The sequence below is a fragment of the Arvicanthis niloticus genome, chromosome 14 (assembly GCF_011762505.2).
Source record: "Arvicanthis niloticus isolate mArvNil1 chromosome 14, mArvNil1.pat.X, whole genome shotgun sequence".
Lineage (NCBI taxonomy): Eukaryota > Metazoa > Chordata > Mammalia > Rodentia > Muridae > Arvicanthis > Arvicanthis niloticus.
In genome coordinates, this window is record NC_047671.1 from 63,399,584 (window position 1) to 63,426,093 (window position 26,510).

General features: G+C 37.9%; 1 protein-coding gene across 17 annotated transcripts in view; it reads right to left on the reverse strand.

Moving 5' to 3' along the window:
* Positions 1-10,606, reverse strand: part of Dtna (dystrobrevin alpha) — a 342,076-nt gene extending 331,470 nt beyond the window's left edge. For all 17 annotated transcript variants that reach the window (XM_076912927.1, XM_076912920.1, XM_076912922.1 and 14 more), the window contains exon 1: positions 10,320-10,606. The gene's annotated coding sequence lies outside the window, so the exon portion shown is untranslated. The remainder of the gene's footprint in view (positions 1-10,319) is intronic.
* Positions 10,607-26,510: the final 15,904 nt, after the last annotated feature.

Genomic DNA, 26,510 nt, shown 5'->3' on the forward strand with positions numbered 1-26,510 from the left:
GGAGCTCCCAGGGAACTGGACCACCAACCAAAGAGTACACATGGAGGAACCCATGGCTTTGTTCACGTATGTGGTAGAGGATGGCCTCGTTGAACATCAGTAGGAAGAGAGGCCCTTGGTCCTGTGGGGATTTGATGCCCCAGTGTAGGGGAATGCCAGGGCAGGAAGGCAGGAGTGGATGGGTGGATGGGGGAGCACCCTCATAGAGGAAGGGGAAGGGGGATGGTATAGGGAGTTTCCAGAGGCAAGACCTGGAAACATTTGAAATATAAATAAAGAAAATATCCAATAAAAATAAATAAATGCATACAAAGGAAATAGTTAACACAAGCATAAATGAGATATGATGAAGAGGGATGTGAGACTTCTATACTTTACTCAAATTTAAAAATCATAGCAATGGACGTGGAAATAGTCTATGAATATGATGTAATACTTGGCACAATTGCTAAAACCAATTATAAAAAGCTGTATATTTTGAGCATTGTACACAAAGAAAAATGAAATTGTAAAAGAGTCCTGATAACTAGCAAGATGGTAGAAAAATTACCAGAGAAAATAAATAAAAAAAGAAGAAACAGAAACTAAAACAGTAGATTTAGCAACTGACGGATGGATGTTTATAGTAAATGTGAATGGCACAAAAAAAAAAACTAAAAAAGAGATGACTGAAAATATAAAATATGACCCAACCATATTTATCTATGCATCTTAAATAGTCTACAAGAATTTAAACAGATACAAAGGGTGAGGATAGAAAAAGAAATGTGAAGCTGTCAAATAAAGATAAAAGAGTGCATATTAGTAACAATACAATAAGATGCAAGAAAACAAAGTTACCAGATACAACAAAGAATATTACACAGTGAGTAAAGTGTCAATATGTCAGGAAAGTTACCAATCCTAAGTGTGCTGACCAAATAACATTTACAAAGTATACAAATCCAAATTGGTAGAAATTCAAGGAGAAATAATAGTAAACATTGCACATTGTCACCAGTAAGACCATAAACAGAAATTCAATAGACATATTATGATAATACAATCAACTAACATAATTTAATATGTGTCAATAGATCACCTACATACACCATATGCTTTGAAAACATCAAACATACACCATAAATGTACCACATGTTAAGACATAAAATATGAATAGCACAATAAAAACTAAAAAAAGATGAATAAAAAATACAATCCAAACATATTTATCTATAAAGATCTTATATAGTCTGCAACAACTTAAGCAGATACAAAGTATGAGTCATGGGTACGTGGTTACTGCTGGGACAGGGAATGTCAGTTTTCTTTGATGTGTGACTCTAGTATACTGATAACACTCCAGGGCAGGCCTCATACCCAGGAGTACTCAGCCAAAAATTAACTGAAAAAGATAAAATATAAGCATCAACCAAGTTAGAAAAATGAAAATCACACAAATGTTTTCTCTGACCATAATAAATAAAACCAGAAACTCAAACCAGAACAATTAGCAGAAAATTGGTAAACACCTGGAATACAGAGACACACATGTCAAAGAGAAAATAACAAGAAATTTGTAGCACTAAGTGCATATAATTGAGAACAGTAGAAAAATTTTAAAGTAATAATTTGTGTTTTCTCAGTAGAACTATAAAAAACGAGCAAATATAAACTGAATGAAAGAAACATGAGAAACTATTATAAAAGCAGAAGTCAGTGAGACAACATATTGAAAAACAACAGGGAAAAGTAAATGAAGTAGCATGTTCTTTTACAACATAAATAAAATTGGAACAAACTTTCATAAGGCTGAAAGAAGACAGAACACAGATTAACTACATTTGGAGTAAGACAAATGTAGTTAAAAGACTCTGCTGATTTCTAAAGAATATTAAAAGGCATCTGACTTATTCTATACAATTACACTCGATGTGTTAAATAAAGTGGACAGATTCCTCAGCATTTCAAATTCCCACAGCTAACACAGCATGAAGGACACTAGAAAGACAGCGTGAGTATAATCTGCCTTATTGAGCATCTGACTCCATCCACACCACAGAGCCTTAACTCTGAGCATCTCACAATGTGACAATACCAAGAGGTAGGTCCTCTGAAAGGTGACTGAGTTAAAATTTAGTTATGAGGAGACTAATGTAATGTGCCATGGTCCATATGGGAATAGGAAAGTTTACAAAGAGAACCCTGCTGGTGTGTCCTGTGAGGAGATAGCAAGAAAACCAGCCACCTGCCAATCAACCGCCAATCAATCTGCCAATCAAGGTGACAGACCTCAAGACCAACCAAATAAAATGTGCCAACAGCTTGATCTTGGAATGTCAGCCCCCTGAACTATGATGCTGTCTCTCTCTCTGTCTCTCTCTGTCTCTGTCTGTCTCTCTATCTCATTTTCCCTTTCCCTCTCTGTCTCTTCTCTCTTCTTTTTATTTTCTTTTTTTGTCTTCTTTTTCCCTCTCTCATTTCCTTTTTTTTTCTGTTTTTCCCTCTATTTTTTTTAACATAGGCTTTGTCTCTGTAGCCCAGGCTCTCCTTCCCTGGAACTCACTCTGTAGTATACCAGGCTGTCCTTGAACAGAGGATTCACCTGCCTTTCTTTCTCAAGTGTTTAGATTAAAGAAGTGTACCACTACTGCCTGGCATGAAGAACACCTCTTCTTGTTGAAATGACCCCGATGGACAATTGGACTAATTATTTTTAAAATGAATAACAATTAAGAGAAGGAAGAGCACCCCAATTAATTTATGAAGCTATTGTTCTCCTAACACCAATACTAATGGCAGCGCCCTACAGTGTAGACTGTAAGCCAGTATTGGTCTTCATTATGATGGGATTAAAAGACTGTGGAAGTTTTTAATGCTAGCTTGAAAGGAAATTAATGAGGAAAATCTGAAAAAAATGAAGAAATGGTGTGTGTTCTTCACATAAACTGGAGCACTTGATTAGTAGTAGTATTGTCTACTGCTCCATTTTTAGTTTATTATCGTTTTTGTCTTAATTTTGAGAATTTCATACATATATCCAAGGCAGTGTGACACCAACCCCCAGTTTTCTCTCCCATGTTCCAGCTGACATGTCAGGCTCCCAACTTCATGGCTTTCCCCCACTTGAAATCCACAGAGTGCATTTAGTGTTCACTGACGTGCATAGGGGTGTGGCCTTGTGCTGAAGCATGGTTAACCTATCAATAGCCACACCTTCAAAAAGAATAATTCTTCATCTCCAGCAGTTATCCATTGACAATAGCTCCTTGGTAAAGTCTCACGTGGAGATTGACAGCTTTTCTTCCACTACAAACAGATAATTCTGAAATTTGTATGTAAAAACAAAGGGACTGAAGTAGCTGGAGGGACTGGAGAATAAAGTGGAACCTAATTATATAATTTCAAGATATAAAAAACAGTCAATATCATTAGATATTAAGAAAATGCCAGTGAAAACCACAATAAGACACCACTACCTACCTAACAGAATGGCTAAAATCATCATAATAATAACAATAAATTTTGGTAAAGATTCACAGTCCCTCATACATTATTATTAATGGAATAAATTTTTCTTTATACTGTTCAAAGAGTTTCACAATTTCAGATGAAAACATACAAGTAATTCCTGGTATTTTATCTCCAAAATATAACACTTGTATCCAGACAAAATATGTATATGAATAGTCATAGTAGTTTTTATTACAGTAGTCAAAAACTTCTGTATTTTTGACATTTGAATGCCTAAACAAACTATTCCACCATACATGCCACAAAATGCTTATTACTCATAAAATTTAGGTTGTTTTTGAGACATTCTTGTCTACACAGACAGATCTCCAGAGAACTGTATTGAGTTTACAAGTGAACCCTAAAGTTACATATGGTGCAATCCCACTTATATTCCACTCCTGAAATGGCAAAATTGGAGAAGTGGAAACTAAGTTATCCATTCACTTCAAGGAGCTGAGAAAGGAGGAGAAATGGAGGAACATTGTTATGGCTGTGAAAGCACAGCAGGAGTTAGCCATGGTGATGAAATCTGTTTGTCATTATATCAGTGTCAGAATTCGGCTGTAATATTGTGTTATGGTTTTGCAAGTTGTTGCAAGATGTTGAAAGATTGGGGAGATAGGTAATGGAGCAATGGGTTACTTTTGTGTCACTCCCTACTGCACCCTTACACAAGTGCTAATTATCTTAATATAAAAAGCTTATTCTAAAATGTGAAATGGTTATATTCTGACTATGCAAATTATGTCTGTCCATAAAGAGCGTGGTCACAGCATGTACTGGAACTTTACATGGATTTATTTTTATAAGTAATACATGGCAGCACAGCTATTTTGTACATATTGTGAAGTGGCTCCATATACACATAGCTGTTTTGGTTTCTATATAATGTTGGTACAATCAAAGAAGTTGAGTATACCAAGGCTTGGTATTCTGTACAGTCTGTGTATTGTCCTTAGCCTGTAATGGCTGTCAGGTCATCTGAGTATTCACCCAAAATAAAACATCTATCATCATTCCGTGACTGAAACAGCTCCTGCTGGAAACCAGTGGCAGCTCGCGCGTCACAGTAGCTCTACCCGTTGACAGCCTCACTGAAGGTTTTACGTAAGAAATACCCTAGTTATTATGTTTTAACGCAGAGATAGTAATAATTCTATTTTTACCTTAAATAATAAAAACATTAGATGAAGGAAGTTTGTGAATTTTATGTGACACTCATTAAATGCATCCATTCAAGTTTTGTTTTGTTTTAACAAAGATATGATAGAATGGTCATTTTTGGCAAGGGGGAGGGATTTAGATATAGTCACATGACTCTTTTAGCAAGTAAAACATAGAAGATGTTGAGTATCAATTTCTGGAGAATGATTGTACCAACTGGTAGTATTTAGACATAATCTCTTGTGCTATGATAAAATATAATGATATCCAGGAATTTATATGTTTGTATACTTGAATGAGGAAGATGTAGGACAGAATCTCTCATTGACCATTACAGATTATAGTATTAGCAAAAAAAAAGCCTTTGTCATTGTTTTAAATCACTGAGATTTTTGTGTTTATTACCACAGCATAACTGTACTAATTCTTCATATTTGATACACAAAACACCATAGTAGGACACTGCACTATAGCATTAAACTGTAAATTTTATTTAATGTGTTATTCATCAGTGTTATCCATAGCATTGTTTACTCTAAGGCGTACATACTAAAAATCAAGTCAAATGAAAGAATGGAGCTTCGTATATTTTTACTTACAATGAATAAATTACTTATGGTAAATCTACTTATTTTAAATAAATAAGAACCATAATTACTCTATGATAGCAGGCTTTGTACAAGCAGAGCACACAAAGAGATAGTACATCACATACATCCAAGGGATACATAGGTCATAGAAAATATGGCTGCTACCTTCAGCATTTCCAAGAACTTCAAAGAAGAGATGCAAACACTGCACATGTTCACCATGTGCGCACCCATGCTTGACATAATCACATCAGCTGCTCGGCAACATTCACTAACGTTTATGATTTGATGCTAAGCAAAGACCTCTGATTGCATTACCATGTTTATCCAATTATTATTTCTCTTTATTAATGATATGGTCCACGGAATTAGGTTAATATTACTTAGAATTTTCTCTACCTTTTACCACAACAATTGCATTGATTTATGTCAAAAGATCACAATGAAAAACTTAGCAAGGTCATTTTCAATGTATCTAGATACTTTAATGGAATATTCTCATTGTCCTCTCTAGTCTCTTCGAGGTACTCAGTCTAGACAGACATTGGGGAAAATGATACAAGTGATTAGGAAATCTGAGTTTATCACTAGTCATAGAGGCTCTAGCTATTATAGATGTATCCCGAGTAATTAAAAATGCTGACTGTCATTCTCTTAACATAGAGAACATCAGTGTAAGTACTACTTGGGTGCTCAGATTTTAAACTTAAACATACACATGATATAAAGTGTGAAATTCCTCACACTCTTTCACTTACCCCTTCTTGTCCAGGAATCCATTTATATACTGCTTTTGTATATATTTAACTAGTGAAATATGGGGCAAATATGTTGATATAAAAAAACATTGTTCTCATTCCATCAAATTTTATTAAAAGAAATAAAGGAACAAATTCAGACATATGTTTCCCAACACTGATGGAAATGGACCCTGGAACCTCAATACTCAAATGTAAAACTCATGTCTAACTCTTTGACTGTGGTTATGAATATTGTTCTTATGCTTCAAGCTTTCCTTCTTTAAGTAACACACACATTCTCTCTCTCTCTCTCTCTCTCTCTCTCTCTCTCTCTCTCTCTCTCTCTCTCTCTCTCCTCTCTGACTCTGAAACCTCTATGCTGCCCTTGGGCATTCAGGAAATCGTAGGAAACTAGTGATGAATCAATTAAAATTCTATTTGAGACATTTTGTGACCTTAACCACAACCAAAAAATAAAAGCACCATTTAGTTTGAAGGCAGGTGTTTCTTCAAGGAAAGGAAATAAATGCTGTTTATTAAACCAGCATAGATTTTTGGGAATGGGGCAATGACCAAATAAGGTTAGCAATTTCTCCATGTACTTTGAAATGATAGGAGTTCTGCAATCTCAGCCATGTCCACAGGGCACAATGACAGGAAAGCTAAATGACAACCAAAGAGAGACTCATGTCTCTGACTCAGAAAGTGATTCAGAAAACGGCCCTGCAAACACTGCAGAAGAAAACCGGCTCACCACTTGGCACACACACCACTTCTCTACAAATATTGCCACTTTTCATTTATTCCTGGGTCCTATTTTGACTTCTAGGACCTATCCAGGAATCCCCTAACACACATTGTCACTCAGTAAACATTTTATTAGAAGAGCATTATGTATTAAACATGATCATTGTTTTCTAATGACCTTTTAAAAGCTGCTCCTCTGATGAGCCAGTGCTCACACGTCAACCTGGTCCTCCCAGTCCTCTCAGTGTTCAGTGCTCACTCCTGTTCCCTAACCAGCACCAGGCACAGGGAGCACTCTGCTCTCCATCAGGGATAATACATAAGTCTTCCCAGACCAGAGGGGTGGGACAGTGAATAGAAAGCCACGTCAGAACTCCAACATCAGATAAAAGTAGCAAGAGAATACCATCTCTAAAATAAGGATCAGAAGCAAAAAAAAAAAAAAAAAAAAAAAAAAAAACTGGAACATTTTTGAATCAGTTATAAAAAGACACTGATATGCACAGGGGACTTATGGCTTCAAAACAGTCAGCATTTTATATAAAGATTTTGAATATATCAAATTATCATGTCAGGACTTAAAAACAATTTTTATTTATATCTAATTTATTTATACATTTATTTTATTTTACTCTTTCCTCTTTTTTATATTATAGATCCTTTGTGTGTGTGTGTGTGTATGTGTATGTGTGTGTGCATGCTTCTACTTAAGTGTTTTTATAAAATTTCTAGTGTGTAAACAATACAGCATGTCTCTGCATCTATATCTATTTTTTATGCATTTTCTTGAGCTTCTTTCTTTCTGTTCGCTTGCTTTGTCCCATTCTGATGTATTAGCTTCATTCTTTTACTTATTATATTTTACTATTATCCCTTAGAAGCCTGTTGTTTTCTAATGGGAAAAAGAAAGTGGGTAGATCTGGGTAGAAAGGGAAGTGGGAAGAAAGTGGGAGGAGGAGAAGGAGAAACCACAATTAGGATATGTTATGTGAGAAAAAATATTTTCAACAAAATGAAAAAAGAATTTTAAAAAAAGAAGGAAACAATTCGAGTTCAACATCACAACAGTTTTGTTCCTAGATTGCAGTGCTGTGAGCACAGTTTGGGGTTCTGGTTCTCACAAATAAATTCATAGACATAATGCGGTGATGGGAGGGCAAACCACCAGAGAGCTAGGTTTTATTGCATGCCTACAGATCTTGTTTTCATGATCATGTGATGCAGTTGGATTTTGGACTCTTTTACTTAAAATTTTGAAAGTGTGAGTTTAAAATTGTGCCAACTGAATTTAATTCAAAGAGAAAGGCAAGAATGAACAGCAACCCACGAATGTCAAAGTAAGTTAGAGACTTTTTTATGTGCAGAAGCAATTACAGTTACTTCAAAAATAACAGATGAAGACTTACGAGAGACATCTGTCCCCAAGAGTGATCTTATAAAAACTCCATGATAAGCTCACAGAATAACTCAGATGAGTGATTCTCTGAACACGTGAGCTGGGTTGAGCCCATGGAGACCTTTCTTTTCATCGTGGTTCATTACAAGCAAGTGGATATGCTCTTAAAAGTATGTCGATTTAGAACTAATGAGAAAACTTGGTTTCAGTCTTCATTTCTACAAAATTGTGTAGACAGTGCAGACAACTGGTTAAAAGCCAGGATGTACATAAATGCCCTCAGAATCCAGCCTGCCCTTTTATCAGTGGCAGTTGAAAGAGAATTGCATAAGCCTTTTGCTTGGCTGCCCAAACCCCTGTCAGATTGATTGCATTAAAGTTAATGAAACTTATTAAAAATTCTGCAAAATAAAAATGGCAGTCTGAAGAAAATCATGAACATGGAAATCAATTATAGAAAATCTATTCTTTAAACAACTAGACTAAAAGCTCAGGAGGTTTCCCTTAATTGTAAACAAACACATAGCTTGAGCCACCTACTTGATGACAGTTATGTCAGTGATAGATCTCAACTACTGAATTTTAACCTTGTTGTTACATCCTGCATTGGTCTACAATAATTCTATGAAACTTGGTGAACTGTGGCAAAAGTAAACTATCCAATGGCTATTTGCTGTAATCATGGCAATAAAAATTACAAGCAAGAATTAATTGTCTCGAATGTCGCCAACGAAGGCGTTCACTTTCACGAGGTTTTTGGTCACTGAGCATTTCCCCAAAGCTCAGAAGGGCTCTGACCTGTAACAATACTACAACCCTGCGAAAGCTGCGTTGCCTGGTTATCCTTTGGGTGGGCGAGGGGAGCCAAGGAGGCTGCTAGAACGCAGCCTATCTCTTATGCCAGTGGAAGAACTAAGAAAAGCAACAAACTAAACAACACCAAACTGTGTATGTGAGACAACGAAGTAAGCAAAGTATAATAAGATAAAATTAGCAATAACAACTACATATACAGCAACAGTATAGATATTTATGTCCAAAAGACCCGAAACCACAGTAAACATCAGTAGTGATGAGAGGTAAAAGGAAAGCTGTGATGTAAAACTCAACTCAAAAGCTGTTTGGAGCAGGATTGGACCCACCAGGGCTATCATCTATTGCTAGTGTACACCTGACCCTGTCTCCCATTCCCCAATGGCCCCAAGTTCCACCCTTATCTTCCCAAAGCCACCAAGTCCCAAGGCCATCCAACAGCAGAATTATAAGGTCAAGCCCTAATGAAATCTCTGCATCCCGTCCCAGCGTGCCTTTGCCAGTCTCCTCTGGCTTTGGGCACTCCACAGAGTCCTCTCGCTACCTCCCACTTTGGGTACCAGAACGAACCTCTCAGCTGCTCTCTCCTCTGTCCAGCCTAGAACTCCAAAGTGGGCAACAGGCTAGGCAGGCTGGAGGCAGGCGGGAGCCCCCGCAGTCCCCACAGCCCACTCGAGCTAAGCGCTCCGCGCGGCTCCGCGCGGCCCCGCGCCGCACTGCAAAGCCCGCCCCACGCCGCCGCGGGAGAGACCAGCTCGCGGGTTTCCCGGTCAACCCCGGCCTCCCCCACTCTCCGCCAGACTTCCCCAGCCTCAGTGCTATCCCCGGCGGGGATCAGCCACGCCGCCTCCCCGCGTCACAACCCACGACGACAGGGACCCCGAGGGCAGATCCCGACGGAACAGCTCATCCCGCGGAGCCGGCGCGAGGAGCCGTGGGCAGCCCCGGCTTCGAGTGGGCTGCGGCGCGGGGGGATTCCACCTGCCACGCGCATCCCGCCGCAGCCGCCTCCGCCTCGCGGGCCCGAGGCGCCGCCCCGCCGCGCTGGGAGGCGCCGCCGCAGTCCGGGTCCCCCGCACACGCCGGGCGCGGACGCACAGGTGGGAACCCCGCGAGTGGGCGCCGGGGCGCAGCCCTTCCCCGCCGCCGCGGCTCCAGACTTTGCCCGGCGCCTGCCCTTGCTAGGGCGCCCGGTCCCTGCGCAGAGGCAGCCGCGCGTCCTGGCGCCTCCAAGGCTCCAAGGCTCCGGATGAGAAGGGACAGCGCCACAGCCTAGTCCCGGCGCCTGCTCCTAGCCTCGCACCCCGACCCCCTGAACCCCTGAGCTCTCCCCCACCCGGAGCCGTCAAAGGAGCAGTCAGCGTGCACACACACCTTGCAATGGACCAGCGCCTGGGTCACCCACTCGCCAAACTCTTAGAAGGTGTCCATCGTCTGCAGGGAGGTGTGGGCCCGGAGTGGGAGCCGCTCTCTGATTATTTAGTAATGTTGGAAGTGCCGGGTCCGCTGCCAGAGTTGTGGGTCATGTGGGCACAGCGGAGGCTGGCTGCTGCCTGTACCAGGGTTTCCTGAGGATCCTGAAGCTATGATCTCATCCTCCTCATCCGCCTCCCCCGCCCCTCTCCACGGACGCGCACGCACAGCACAGCACAGCACAGCACAGCACACACACACACACACACACACACACACACACACACACACACACCCTCGTGCACACCCCCGCGCGTGCACACACTCACACAGTGTGGCACTAGCTTCTTCTCTGGACCCAAATATTTCTCCTGGAAAATACAGTGTTTATACAGACAGAGAGAGAGAGAGAGAGAGAGAGAGAGAGAGAGAGAGAGAGAGAGAGAGAGAGAGAGAGAGAGAGAATCCTTCCAGATGAAGATTTTTCTTCTTCAAAGCTTGATTTATGTGCTTTGTTTATTTCCTACAGTTTTCTATCCTCACGTGCAAGGTTTTAAAACAGCGTCTGTATTAAAATTAAGTATAATGATCCTTTTATATTGACCCAGATTTTGATCCAAACCCAAGGATTCAAGCAATGTAATTTCCATTTAATGTAGAGGCAAGGGCATGACAGGCTTGAATATGGAATAACAAGCATATCTTATACGTGTGCAGTGGTTTTCTATCCTAAGCTGCAAAGATTTCCCAAGCATTACCTCATTTATTTACAGAGCATCTTTGCTGAGGAGGTGTCTGAGAAGGCAAATAGTATTGACACTTCAGAGACAGGAAGGCACAGGTAAGATAACATAACCTATATAAGCACACACAAGTCAATATCTCACCATAAATATTAATTACACACCTACCAGAGGTTCTTTATTCATCATAATCAATTCCTAGAAGATAGGTTACTGAAAATAATGAAAATATTATTTTTTGTTTTCTATCAACTGAAATTGGAAATTCATTTTACTGTATGTAAGTTTGCATATAATCCTCTTTGTGTGTTTGTATTTCCAGTTTTGTATTTATATTTAATTTGTTTTCTTTTGTATGTGTGCTTCCATACTCATTTGCATTTTTAAATTACCTAGATAGCAATTTCACGCAATTTTAGCCAATGCATTTGACGTAGTCACCAATTTCAGACTTGTATTTCACTCAAACCCTTTTAATGCCTGGTATATATGGAGAGCTGCATCATGCTTGAGGTAAATGAAGAACTGCAGTACATGGAAACTATCCTGCACTAGCTCATGTTGAGTGTCTATTCTGATTGACTGGAAATGACAGACTTAATTATCTTGGGTATTATGATTCATCACAAAATAGCACAAAACACAGTTTCTTCTTTCACTTGTTTTCTGTTCAGATCTTCTCAGTCTTCTGTGTCCCATGTTTGTCAGTTAAGACCTAGCCCTAATGGGCAAAAAAGCATGTTTCACCTTGATATTCCTCAGAGTATGAACTAGGCTCACACAAACACCAAAGTTTGTAATTGTAAAAGTTCTCAGGAAAACACTCTTGGTTATTTCTATTCAGGTGTAGATACAAAAAAAATTAGCAGCAAATTGAACTTCTAGTGGTCAAAAGAAAGGAAAAATAGTGTGTGAGAGAGTGGCTTTGTGACAGAAGAGAGAACAGTCTAACCCGAGAAAGAGGGATCTGAGTTACACAAAGAAAGAATGCATTAGTCTTCGCCAGTAGGAGCGCAGCAACTGTACCTAATGTCAGTTATCCAGTACCAAGTGGTCACCTCTGGAAGCATTTGTACAGGTAACACTACACAGACTGAGCAGGCTGTGTTTAGGGGTATATAGGAATGTAAATATATGCACGTGACAATGATTAATGAAAAGAGAGGGCATAAATTTAAAAGAGAGCAAGCAGAGGTGTAATCATGTTCTAATCTCAAAAAATAAAAACAACAGAACAAGTTTCATGTGAAAATAAATATTTTCTAAATTTCGCTGCATGGAAAATAAATTCAGGCAGGACTGTGGGATTTCTTACAGTTCTCAAATCACCATTTTAGTTTGCTTTATAATCTCATGGAAATTCAGTGGCAAGGCTACCTGGGAAGAGACCTCCCTGTGTGGTTTCAAATGCTAAGAATTGAGTGGATGGAGAAAATACTCTAGAAGAAATGAACAGGCTCATGTCATGATGAAGTGTGTTAGGAAAGTAACAATGGAAAGCAAGGGAAAGCCATAGTGTAAGAAGTTAACATATGACTCAGGAAGAAAATGAGAGACCACAAAGCATAGAGTCCCTGGAAGTGGGCAATGACCATATGGACTTGCAAATTTAAGGTCTTTCCTGAGACTTGAAGTAGGTTGAAGTAGACACCATCTCTGTCCTGTGGGCTTGGCTTATAAGGAATATGATAATTCTCTTTTTTTTCTATACGTGCAATGGAGATTTTTAATGGAGAAATGTTTTTAAGATTTATTTTTTATTTGTGTACATACACATGTCTCTGTGCATGCATGGCACATGAATGTGGATGCCCAAGGAAGCCACAAGTGGTTATGAGCTGCCAAGTATGAGTGCTGGGAACTGAACTTCGGTCTTCTGGAAGAGCAAGTTCTCCAACTTCTGAGACCTGTCTTTAGTCCCTATGAAATATTTTTAATGTAACTATGAACAATGTTTAAGAATAACATTATTTCTGGTTACATTTGCCAGGGAAAATAAACTCCTTTTATTAATTTCTTTCATTTTTTGGAGAACAGGCTACAGTTATATGAGACTTGCTTTTTTACTATATATCCAAGCCCAACACAAACCAAGAAAATAAGTTAACTGAACTGTGGCTTAATAAATTTATAGGGCTTATGTCCATGAGTGAGATACAACGTTTCAAGGCCACAGTGGCTCCTACCACACTTCTGAAAACCAACATTGTCCTTCTGCATTACAAAAACCAACCAACCAACCAACCAAACAAACAACAAAAAACCTGTTCAACCTCTTCTGACAGATGCTCTGTCTGATTCCCCAAATCTTCAGCAACCTTCAGCTGTTCTCTACCTAATTAAGATACCTCCACTGTGGAATCAACCAGACTTAGGGCATCACATTCTGACCCACCACTGAAGTGTGTGAACCATGATTTCATTACACAGAATTGTGGACCACATTTGAATGTCATGTTAATAAACAGCAAAGCTATCCCCTTTGTTTCCTTATGTGACATTTCAAAATATATGTGTATCTAGATAAAGTTAATATATATTTGCCTGGGAAACTTTTCAATGAGGTGTGGTCCACTCAACTAGTAGTAAAGCAGTTCCAAGAAGCAGAGTGTTCCCTTATTCTCGGGGTCACCTCCCAAGACCCCTAATCAATCTGTGAAACTGAAGTGCACTGAACCATAGCTGCTCTATTCTTTTCTTCTTGTACATTACAAACTTAGAATCAATGGTCTTTTCACTTGAAATATTTTAGGACTTCTCTTTGTCATATCTGAATTCATAGTCTAACTGTTCTTATAGTTTGGGGTCATTATAAAGTAAAATACACATTATTTGAAGATGAAACAGAAATGCCTCCTGAACTAATTAGGAACTCAAGAGGTCTACCAAGTGATTGACAAGTGTGCAGTACACACAGGATTGACACAGCAGGGAATTTCACAGTCTAGGTAGGGTAGAATGAGGTGGGTACAGTGTTTGCTAGCTACTTTTCATGGGATATAATTTAAACTTTGTGAATTGTTGGTTTCTGGAATTATAGAGTCATGGCTGACTTCAGTTAATTAAAACCATACAAAGGAAATCTTAGGAAGAAGACAGGGCTCTGGGCTTGATTTTCTCACTAGGCTCTTAGCTATCTATGGGCAGCATCTCACTGTTCTGCTGTTGGTGGTGTCTGGTAACATGTTCAGTTAGGGTCTGTCCTTCACTGATCTTCCCAGCTAACACCTTTAGAAACTTACTATTTTCTGCTCAGGTATTCTCCTGAGCCTGGGGTGTATGTGGCCAGGGGGAGAATAAAACTTAAATACAGGTGTGTGTGGCCATGTATTTTTATTTCCCAGTGTTATAATGAAAAAAGTTACCATTTTAAGTAGCTATAGTTCTACCTTAAAAGAGCAATTTATTAAATACATATTATAGTGGCTCCCATCTCTCAGTGGCATTATGCCAGCATCCTCTTATTTCAAGGAGCACTTATTTTCTCAATGGACCATAAACAGAACACAAATGTTTTAGATGAAACTTTAATGCACAATCACGATGAGGATATTATAGAGGAAAACCATGCTGTTGAATACTACTCTTCAGAAAGTGCTTGGAAAGTATTTGGAAAGTATCCACATTGCTGCTAAAATCATTGTATCCTTATTTTTAATTGCTTCTGTGTTGAATTGTATGTAAGTGTACCAAAGTATATAAAATTTCTCAGTACATACAACCAAAAATAATATTAGATAAATCAGGAATATCAATATCAAATACATTTGATCAATGTAATGAACTCATCCAAATTGTTAAAGACAAAGAAAAGACTGTGCTCTTATTGCAAATAAATCAATTCAGTTATTACTTATGTATTCTAGGGAGATGTCAGATATTTTGGTGATCATTTATAAATAAAACCTAATCAATTTAGAAACATCAAAGAAATAGCTACAAAATCAAAACAATTTTATATGTGAAAATGGTTTGTCTTGTTTTTTCTATTGATGTGATTCTTTCTTGAGAGGAAATAGGTGGGGATTTAAGACAGTGTTTTAGCTAGTCTAGACTAGCCTTGAACTTGCTATGTAGTCAAGGATGCAGCCTTAAGCCCCAAACACTCCACTTCTTAAATGCTGGGGTTACAGCCCAAACATCTGCAGACTGGGAGCAGCTATATCAACTAGAACACTTTCTAATTTGATAGAAAAAATTTGCTGTAAATACCAGGCAACTTATTTTATTCTTATTTATTATTATTTTATTCTGAGAAGCCCTATGTTTTATGGAAAGCTACAGAATGAAAGAAAGCAAGCTAAAATTGTGATAACCTAATTAATTGCTTACTTCAGAAGTAAGCAAAGAATATATACATAATATGTACTCAGCTTATTATGAAAGAGACTTTAGGGGACATCTTTTGAGATAATTCAAAGTGTAAATCTATGAGGTGAAAATATACCTTTGGCACTGAGCAGCATGTGTGGGAATCACTGAATGACATACAAAGACCTATTTTCAGGGTGGGTCTCTACTCAGAAGTCATTAGTCAACTGGAACTGAACTCACTTTGTGGTCATTTTTGTTTCATATTACGCTGAACATTTTTGTCATGCTGATGTTTTGCTTGTATATTTTGTCTTCCATATTTTTGCCTTGTTTTTTTCTGTTAATGTGATTCTTTCTTGAGAGGAAATAGGTGGGGATTTAAGACAGTGTCTTAGCTAGTCAATATCTTGGATTTTGTGTGTGTGTGCATCTGGGAGGATCTGGAAGGAGTTGGGGGAGAGAAAACCATCATCAGAATATATTGTATAAAAATGTTTGTTTTTTCAATAAAAATAAATGAAATTTAGATGACACAGCTGTGTAAGTATAAAGGTGTCATTTGACTAGGTAATAGGCTAAATACTTTAAACTAGGAACTATTTCTTCCTGTTATATGTTTTTTAGCTCAATAGCAACAACATTGCAAGTTCTACGGTTTGTATTTTGGTATCAAACATGTGGAGAGAAGACAGCATTGAACACTGTCATTTATATCATGGAATTTATGTCATATCATGGAATGTAAATGACAAAGGAAACAGAGTGTATTTGGAGAATGATTAGCTGAAGGCACATATTTAGTATATGAATAAGATAATCCATCTCAAATAATTACATCTTTTCTTCTACCATAATTCCAAGTGTATTTTCTAGCCCACATTACTCATCCTCTGGAAAACTTATGATTGGACACTGTCTAAGATCTTATGGCAATCATGGAGACATTTCATGCTTGTTAGACATAGGGACTGTACCATTTTTACCCACCATTTATACATTGTACAGAATCTATAGTTCCATCAATACTGAATGTGTCTGCTTTCATAATTAAGTAAAAACGTATCGTTTCAATATGATATTGCCCTGAGTAGGAGAGTAGTTTTTCTAGTAATTATTAATTTAATGAAAGTTTTCATTTTAAAATAAATATTTCTAGACAGCATTAAAACTATGTATAATAATTTAAAGTTTATATATAATTTTTTATTCTATATGTATACATACTCACACTTTAGTGTGTATTACTGTTTCCTGAGTAGCCCTTGTGATTAAAATATATATTAAAATGTCTTTTAATAAGCTCTAATTCTATTTCATACTAGCTCACCATGAAATCCTTTGTCTCAAAACCAAATATCCAGTTTAACCTGAGCTTAGTTCTCTAAAAGATTAAAGAAACTTCTCAGGTTGCTGTGGGCAAGAGGGTGGGTCTGTGCCTCCGTCCTTGCTGTCATGGGCAAAATTATTTAGTTTTTTTTTTCAATTACATTAAATGCACTACTCTATTATCTGTCCTCTGAAATTTCTGTGCAAAACAATTTAGAGTCTTCTGAGCCAAGCCAAGCTGCCCTAAGCAGCCTGCCATCCAGAGGGCATGGGGAGGGGGGGATCAATTCTCCCACTGCCTGTCCCCCACCTCTACCAGACTCCTGAGCCATAAAAACAGGAGTATGTTGTCCTCTGGGAGGCTCTACCCAGCAGCTGACTCAGACAGATAGCACACTCACAGCCAAAGAGTGGACAGAGCTTGTAAATTCTTGTGGAAGAGTAGAAGGAAGGATTGGGGCCCCGGAGGGGATGGGAACTCCACAGGAGGACCAACAGAATCAAGTAACTGGAACTCTGTGGCTCTCAGAGTCAAATCACCAATGAAAGAATGTGCATGAGCCTCCCTGCTCATATGTGTGTAGCTTGATCTTCATGTGGGTCCTGAACAACTGGAACAGGTGCTATGCCAGAGGCTGTTGCCTGTATGTGGAATATGTTCTAGCTGGGCTGCCTTGTCTTGCCTCAGTGAGAGAGGGTGCCAGGGTGGGAGATATGCCCTGGGGGGACCTCACATGCTTGGAGGACAGTGGGATGGGGAATAGGGGAGGGGTTGTGGGAGGGGGTGACTGGGACAGGGGCAGTGAGCAGGATGTGGAGTGAATAAGTGAAAAAAATAGAATTGAATTTTTAAAAAGTAATTTAATCCATTCAACTAGTTTCTGTCAAGATTTTGTTTTCAATTCTTGAATTTTTTTTTACCAGTTTGTCAATGATCTACACATGAGATTATTTTTTCATATTTTCCTTCTGAATGCTTACTAAGAACCTGTAATCTAAAAATAATGTGTTTCACAAATCTTGGGAACATTTAAGGGTAGTGCATGAATGCTTTTCTGTCTCATCCACTCATCCCTCTGCTTTTAAGCTAATTACTTGCATATTAAAGCACTCATGCTTGCCCTGCAGGACCCTGTGAATTTGTTTCTATTTTCTATATATTAAGATTCTGCTCTTTATGCTCATATTCAAGTTGAGGGTGCTCGTCTAATACTCACAGTTTACTATTATTTAAATTTATATCCATTTAAGAAGACTATTTTATAGTCTTTTTAAAACTACAGGCCAACTAGAAACAATGTATATACATGGAATGAAGGGACATCACCCTGTGCTACTTTATCTTCATTGATCTGCAGCTCAGATTTCTCAATGACATTCCCAAGATACTACAATGGACTACAATCAAAGAAGAAATATCACAGGATCCCAGAACGTACCCATGTGTGTTTCACACCAAACATTGCCGGGCTGAGAGTGTGCATTAGTAGTAGAGGGCCTGATGTGGACAAGGTCTGTGTTGTCATCCTCAGTATTGCAATAAAAACCTATAACAAATACCTTGGAAAACAGGTTCCCCTGGGCTTCATATGTAATTTCCTGAATAGTGTTTAATTGGGGATGTGGAGAAGGCTTAAATATCATTTCATAATAAAGCAAATTGTTAACATATAGATAATAAACAAGTGATTGCAAAGGTTTGTGTATTGTAACCGATCATGATGTCATATCTATATGAGTAAAATACTAGTTTCCAGGTTTTTTGTTGTACTTGTATGTGTGTTTAAATTTGTGTATGTGTTGTTTTCTGTTTATTTGTGCATGCATGTAGATCAGAGAATGGTCTCAGTTGAGATTCTTCAGGAGCTGTCAGGCTTGCTTCTGAAAGTATTTTAACATCCATACATGAATGTGGTGTCTTTTGATCAAGTCTATCTCTGCATTCTCTCCCCTTCAATTCTTCCCATACTCCCTTGACCACTTTTTCCTTCCAACAAAATGTGTATCTGTCTTTCTCTGACTCTCTGTCTCTCTCTTCTTAGTCTCTCTTTCCAGTACCTACTGAATACATTCAGTGCTACCTGCATGTGCATATGGGTGCTAGATTATTTCCTGCAGCATTGGAACCCACCACCAGTGCCTTTTTAAAAGACAAGATCTCACTGTGTAACCCTGGCTAGCCTCTTACTTATTACATAGAGCAGATTGTTCTCAAATTCAGAAATACCAGACTGCCTCTGTCTCTCTAATGCTGAGATTAGAGGGATGTGCTCACACACCCAGATTCAGCTTGATATTTGAAACACAGTCTCTCTTTGGATTGGAACTTATTGAACTGGCCAGGCAGTCTTCTGAGACCTTCTTTCTCTTTTATCCTAGCATCAGGACTCTGAATGTACACCAGCATGCACGGTTTTATTAGGTGGGTTCTGAGAATCAAACTCAAGTTCTCGTATGTGTACGTGCATGCTCTCTCACCTGTGTGTATGTGGGTGTGTATGCACACACTCATGCGTGTAAATAACTTTAACAATTGAACATTTCCTCCTCCCATATATTCCACCTAGCATAGGAGTTCAGGAAATGTCACTCCCGTTTTCTCCATAGTAAACCAAACAAGTTTGATCAGTTCAGCTCACTAGTGTTTGAGTATACACTTAGTTTCACAGTAAAGCCCATCTTTGGATAATAAACTTGGTTCACTCTTTTAGATTTTACCACTAATCTTCTCTGTTAACTGAGTTAGGTCATAGAATATTTTCTACTATTGCCTTTCTTTTAAAATCATGATTACTGCAGCCAAAGGACACTTTAAGTGTCTTGATAAAAGCTTCCTACATAAAAAGGAGCTAAGCTCTGTCAATTCAGAAGACCTGGATTACAGTGTTTCAACAATGCACCGACATAAAAGAGATATTACTAAATGAAGTATGCTTGAGAATAAATTAAAAACACAACCAGCAATACATACAAATCACTAAAACCTTTCTTCCCTTATTTTAATGTCCAACTTGAAACCTTACATTAACATTTTCTGTCTCTTTGTAAAGCAATGTTTTATTTCAAATTAGAATGGATATGTCCCTGGATTCTCATCTTCTAGGCTTGTGTTTTCCACTGTGCACAATATGTTTTCTCTCATATCTGCTTAATGCTTCAGGTCTTCATGTTTCTCTGTTCCCTATACACTTTCCATGTGAAACAATTGAAATGTAACCTCTCCCCCAGCACAAAATCAGAGGAGTCCTGTCCTCTCTCTATTAGCCTGGTGTGTCAGCTAGGTGCACGGGGTCCCTTTGTTCTCGGAGCTTTTACTGTGAATCTCACTGACATCACCTTGCTCGAGCTATCATTAGCTCACACCTATTCTAGAAACCATCCCCTCTATTGATTTTCCTTTCTCCTGGAGCCACTCACCTTCTTTTTTTTTCATCCCTAATGCTTAACACCAACTCATTGCTTTGAAAAACCATTATAGTTTTAAGACCTTGCAAGAATGCTCCTTTCTCTGTAGAATGAAGCACAGATTCTTGAGGCTCATATTCAAGTATCTTTATATTTGGCTGTGATCAGCCATACTGTAAAGTTATCTCACTCTTACTTCAACACAAATCCTCTCTCATTGTCTCTTGTCTCCATATTCCAAACAGGCATGTTCTTCCAAACCCCTTTATGTTTTTGATGTTTTCTTCTAGCCTTGTATAGACTTGTATCTCCTATGTTGATCCTGTGAAGATAAACTTAGAGAAAACTAAACCCTAAATCGTTTGAAATTTTAGAGTTAATTTAGCTCAGGGTCTTTCTGCTTCCACCATTTTAGCACTGTGGGCATGAAAACTCAGAAAATTTCAACAATTTTCTAATATCTGATGGACACCATTTGGGGCAATATTGTTGTAAACAAGTTATTTTGGAGTTTGTGGTTCATTACCCAGCTAACAAATTATATAATTTTATATTAAATTAAAACTTCTAAAGACTCCACAAATTTAATAAATATGACTCATTTGCTATTTCAAGAAAATTCAAATGAAGCCAGATTTCCTACATATTCACTGAACTTGATCGTGATAAGCTCTGAACTCACTTTTTATTGGAAGATTTTTCTTGGTCCCACAAAAGTGTTCATTTTTATACCTCAAATAGTATGATTACAGACCAGCCAAATGCAGCAATGGCACTTTGAGTGGCATTTTGCAACTGCTCAAATTTTATTAGTATGTAGATATACGGTTAAAATTAAATAATTGTAAGAATAGGTCAGTTACTAACTAGTAAGTGTTGTATCTTCTACAGTATCTAGAGAGGAAAAGAAGACTTTTCTCCTATAATGAGAAAAATGGAATCTGGCAAACACAAGTATTCCTTATTGACAATACAATCACATAAGCCTGGTGATATTTTTCCTCATGCAATATTTTATTAGATATGTTGCATTATTATAAAAATGAATTGCCTGCAAGTGTCATGATTTTGTCTGACTTGAGGTAAAAGAGGTATGACTTTCAGATACCTGGTGTACTGTGGTTGGAATTTTAAGCACCCAAGATTTGTATGTATTTGATATTAACTTTTTAGAATTTATGGACATAATGCCTCCAGTTGACAATGTATAATAAAGCACTATGTAAAATGTCAGAAAATAATCAACACTAGGGAGATAAAGATAGTTGAAAAATGCTCATTTCAGTGAATGTCAGCATGGCAGGTCAGATGGCACTTGCTCTGCACTCTAATGCTATTATTGCACCCACATGAGTTTGTTCAACAAATGGCAGGCCAATGGAATCAGGCAGATCAGTATTTCTCATGTCTATTGACTGTGCAAATTTTTGAATCAATAGAACTTATTGAAAATGGTTAAGATTGCTTATGCTGTCAAACAGGGACCCAATGGAAACCTATTTCTAGGAAAATAAAGGAGATTGCATAGCTATGATGTTAATCTTAATTATCAACTTGATTGAATGCAGAAGGAACAAAGAGACACACCTCTGGGTGTGGCTATCAGAGTATTTCCTGACTGATTAACTACAGGGGTGGGCAGGAATGTTCCAGTGGTGTCCTAGACAGAATGAGCTCTGGGAGAAAAGCAGTGACTCTTGCTTGCTGTGATGGGTGATTAAGGCTGTTGACTTGAAATCTCTGGGAATGGGGAGCCTCAGCTGAAGTCTTGCTTCCATTGGCTTGGACCATGGGCGTGTCTTTGGGGAGTTTCTTCATAGCTAATTGATACAGGAGGGCTTGGCCCACTATGGGTAGTGCCATCACTGGGCAGGAAGACCTTGTCTATAAGAAATGTGAGAATGTGAGAATGTGAGAATGTGAGAAAGAGAGCAAGCCAACAAGCAGCAGTCCTCTATGATTTCTGCTTTAAGTTGTTGCCAGGTTGGAGTTTTTGCCCTATGTGGTTTCTGGCTCTAACTGTTTTCAATTATGTATTATGACCTGAAAGTTTAAGCTAAATAAACCATTTTCTTTCCAACTCACTTTTGGTCACAGTGCTTTATCACAGCAATAGAAAATAGCTAAATAAAACATTGCTCTTACTTCTTGCTGGTGTGTCTAACCTGTTGTTGTTGTTGTTGTTGTCAATAGCATCCTTTATTGACAACAGAACCCAGCTTCTTAGGCTTTCCAATGTGGATTGAAGATTGAGGATGCTCCACGGAGCCAACAGACATTCTGTGCCAGATTAGAACTGAGGAGTGATCCAGCCTCCTAGACTGAACAATCTAAGCAGCCACTTGGTTTTCAGCTTTTCCAGAATGCTGATGGACATTTTAGACAATCATACAATTTAATTTAATAAATCTCTTTCATACTGTAGATTCATTCTATAGATTCTGTTTCTTTAGAGAGCTCTAATATAGTACCCATGTCCATAACACATGCTATAAAAAATGATGGTTCTCAGGCAGCTGGTGACCAACAAGAAATAAGTTAGTGGTTCAATACAGTTTCATAATCTTACAGATAATATTGTCATTCATTATGTTTAGTAAGTTGCAACACTGATTATCCTGCTGGTGAGAAATAAGGAAATTCAATTATATATGGGTGCACTGTTGAGAACACTGTTCAGTTTGGGCCTGAAATTACAAAACTTCTAAAAGGATATTTAAGATAGATTTGTTCATACTCAAAACTTGTTACAATCCCTTCATACAAAACCCTAAGATTAAACAATGGTATATATATACACACACACACATACACACACGTACATGGATGCTATTCTATTTTATATGGTCACTACATTCTCTTCTTCCATTCACCAATAAATTACTACCTCAATTTGGACTCTCAATAGATCCAAGAAAAGACAAAAATTAAATATATATATATATATATATATATATATATATATATCACATATACATATATACACATACATATATGTATGTATGAATGTATATTTGATGTCATTTCTTGCCTCATCAGAATTGAGGTTGTAATTTATTGGTGAATGGAAGAAGACCATGTAGTACCCATATACAATGGAATAGCATCCATTTCATGAAACAGAGGGTCATTCTGAGTATGGATGAGCCTGGAGAGGACATATTAGTATAAACCAGATACAGAAAATAAATATCACATGATTTCACATGTGAAATATAAGTAACTTGGACTGTTAAGTAGGGTATAGAATAATAATAATAATTTACATAGTTCATTGTAAATTTCATATGTCTTGTAGGCATGGTCTCACTAAGTAGCCATAGCTAACCTAGAACTATCTGTATATACCCTGTATATACCAGGGTAGCCTCAGACTTACTGATTCTTGCTTTTGCCTGATTCCTGAGAGTGCTGGAGTTAAAGGAAGGTGTTACCACTCACCAAAAATATTGGTAAATATGTGAGGTGATATATTAATTAACAGGATTAAATCTTTCCACAATGGACATATAAAAAAACCTTCATACTCTACCCAATAAATGCATATAACTGTAAAAATTGCGTTTGTGGAAACATTTGAGCAGGGATATTGGTGAGCTAATGGTGGCTGCATGTGGACAGGTGTGGAACTGAGGATTCATGGGAGCTGCATTTGGAGGGAACCACAGTTTTATGAGTTTTACTTCTATGATATGTTCACATGCCCTGTGTCTCTAGAAAGGGGTGAAGGAAAGATATTACTGTGCAATTCACCTGCCTTCAAATATTTGTAACAAAGTCCCTTCTCTAGCAGAGCCTATGCTTAGCTGGAAGAAACAACCCTATAGTTCCACATCAGCCTCTGCTAAGTGTTCTATCTTTGAAAAGAAAGTTATGATGATACAAATACATACCTGTGTTGGGTACAGCTCAGATCCATATGCCTAAAATGGTAATTTTAATAGAATGTGCAATTTCATGAAAGATCCAAACTAAACGATGGTGGTGAAGATTAGATCATTTGAATCAGCTTGCATCTACTAAAGAAATAGAATAAGTATTAATAACTTGCTACAGAAAGTGGGCAATAGGTTCTAATGGTTTTCTCTGTGAGGTCTAGTGAGTGTTTAAAGAAGAAATGAGCGGAATAAAGACAAGTAGACATGCCAAGGTGGACCAAGAAAAATTCATGATATCTCAGCCCTAAACAAAGAACTACAAATAACTAAGCAATACTGAGAAGAGAAGAAATAGTCTTCTCCAGAGAAAAACATACCAACTGGCTGTCCAATACCAAATCTCTGAAAGCATATATATATATATAAAGTAACATTATATAATCGAGAAGGTTATATTTATAAATCTTTATGTATGTACATATAAACATGTAACAACAATTAATGAAAAAGAAGCCATGAATTTGAAATATGAAAATATGGAACACTTCGGAGGGAGGAAAGGAGAAATTTAATTATATAATAATCTCAAGAAGAGGATGAGGAAGGAGGAAGAAGAAGAAGGAGGAAGGGGAGGAGGAAGAGGAGGAGGAGGAGGAAGAAGAAGAAGAGGAGGAGGAGAAGCAGGAGGAGGAGGAGGAGGAGGAGGAGGAGGAGGAGGAGGAGGAGGAGGAGGAGGAGGAAAAGGTGTCAGTTATTGACAGTCTGATCCAGGAAAGAGAAGCAGAGGAAATACTTGGCAAGTCATTACTTGAGGCCAACACAGTCAACTATTATCCAAACCCACTGAAGATTCATGATTACTGAAGTGTACATTTTAATGATCTACGAATTTTATTTATATTTACTTCAAACTGAAAGAAACCAATAAGTGAATGAACAAACTGTGTACATGCATGTAAAGAAATAATTATTCATTAATAGAAGTGAATAAGCTATTAAGCTAAGAGGACCTAGGTAACTCATTGTTTGTTAGTTTTCTGTTTAACTACACTATGTATTGTTTAGTAATTTTGTATATGCACATAATGGTTTTGATCAAATTCCTCCACAACCTCTTCTCCTCTCTCCTTCCTTTATTCTCCACCACTTTCCCATTCAATTTCATGTGCTTTAATGTATATTAAATATTTATATACATACATATTTATATATTTAATATATAATATATAATATTTAGTTTTAAAAATTATATTTACAACATCCCTTTCCTTTCTTTTCTTCAGTCACCCTCATGCAGCATCAATTCTGTGCTCTCTCTGAGAATTTAAACCCACTGAGCTCACATAGTGACCTTGTTTGTACATGGGTGTAATCAAGGTGTCAGCAGATTCTATTCTCTGAGATCTCTCTCTTTAGCTGCAAATGCGAAGAACACGTACATGCTTGCTGCCTTTTCTATTTATATGTAGTACAACTTTTCACAAGCTCATCAGTCATGTTGGTTTTATAGGCCCACTCTAGTGATTCTATTTAAATTTGTTCACCTTTTAATAGTCTTTCTTCAAAGACCAGAGCATCATGTTAGAGATGAAGACACCCACATGTGGTTTAAAGCATGGTAATGATTTGCAAAAGCAGTATAATTTCATAATTCCAGAATATGTATGTGTTCTGGAGAGAGAGAAAGAGAGAGAGAGAGAGAGAGAGAGAGAGAGAGAGAGAGAGAGAGAGAGAGAGAGAGACTTTACATAAGAACCTGGAATTGGTATTCTCTGATTTAGTCCTTAGACTGAGTAGGCCTAGAGGACTAGTATGGAACAGTTCTGTTTGAGCTAGGTGTGAGGAGTAGATTGACCCCTAGGTCTATTTAGAATCAGGTGATATGTTGGGTGTGGTCTAGTTCAATGAAACATTTCTCAGGCATGTCCTAGGAGAATACTTATTCTAATATCTTCCTATACTCCTTTTCCTCTGCTGCTTGCATGCCAGAAGGTAAGCATCTTTCATCCACCAGGGTATTCCACCTAAGTGGGTTGAATCCCTTAAAACACTGAACGAAAGTAAGACTTTCTTCCATTAATTTGTTGTGTTTTGGTTACTGTCATCTAGAGTGATTGGTAGAGTAAATGACTCTGGATTATCCAGGAAAGCTCAATTTAATTTTTGTGTTCCTTGAAGGGAAAGGAAAGCAAAGCTTTGCATGAGTGAAGGGGGTGAGGAGATATGTGACCAAAAGTTGTCATAACCTCTATAAAATATAAATTCAAGTCCCAATCTTAAATGTGTAGAATGAGCCTCACCCTGTTGAGCCATCAGGAAATTCTAGACACATGATTAGAAAAATAACAAATTTTTGTTCATTAATGTAGCATGATTTGTATAGAAAGGATATGAAACCAATATAGACATCACTTGTAGAAGTACTTACTGGTAGCTACTTATACATGGATTACATAAGAGCCTGAAGTAACAATTATCTCCACAGC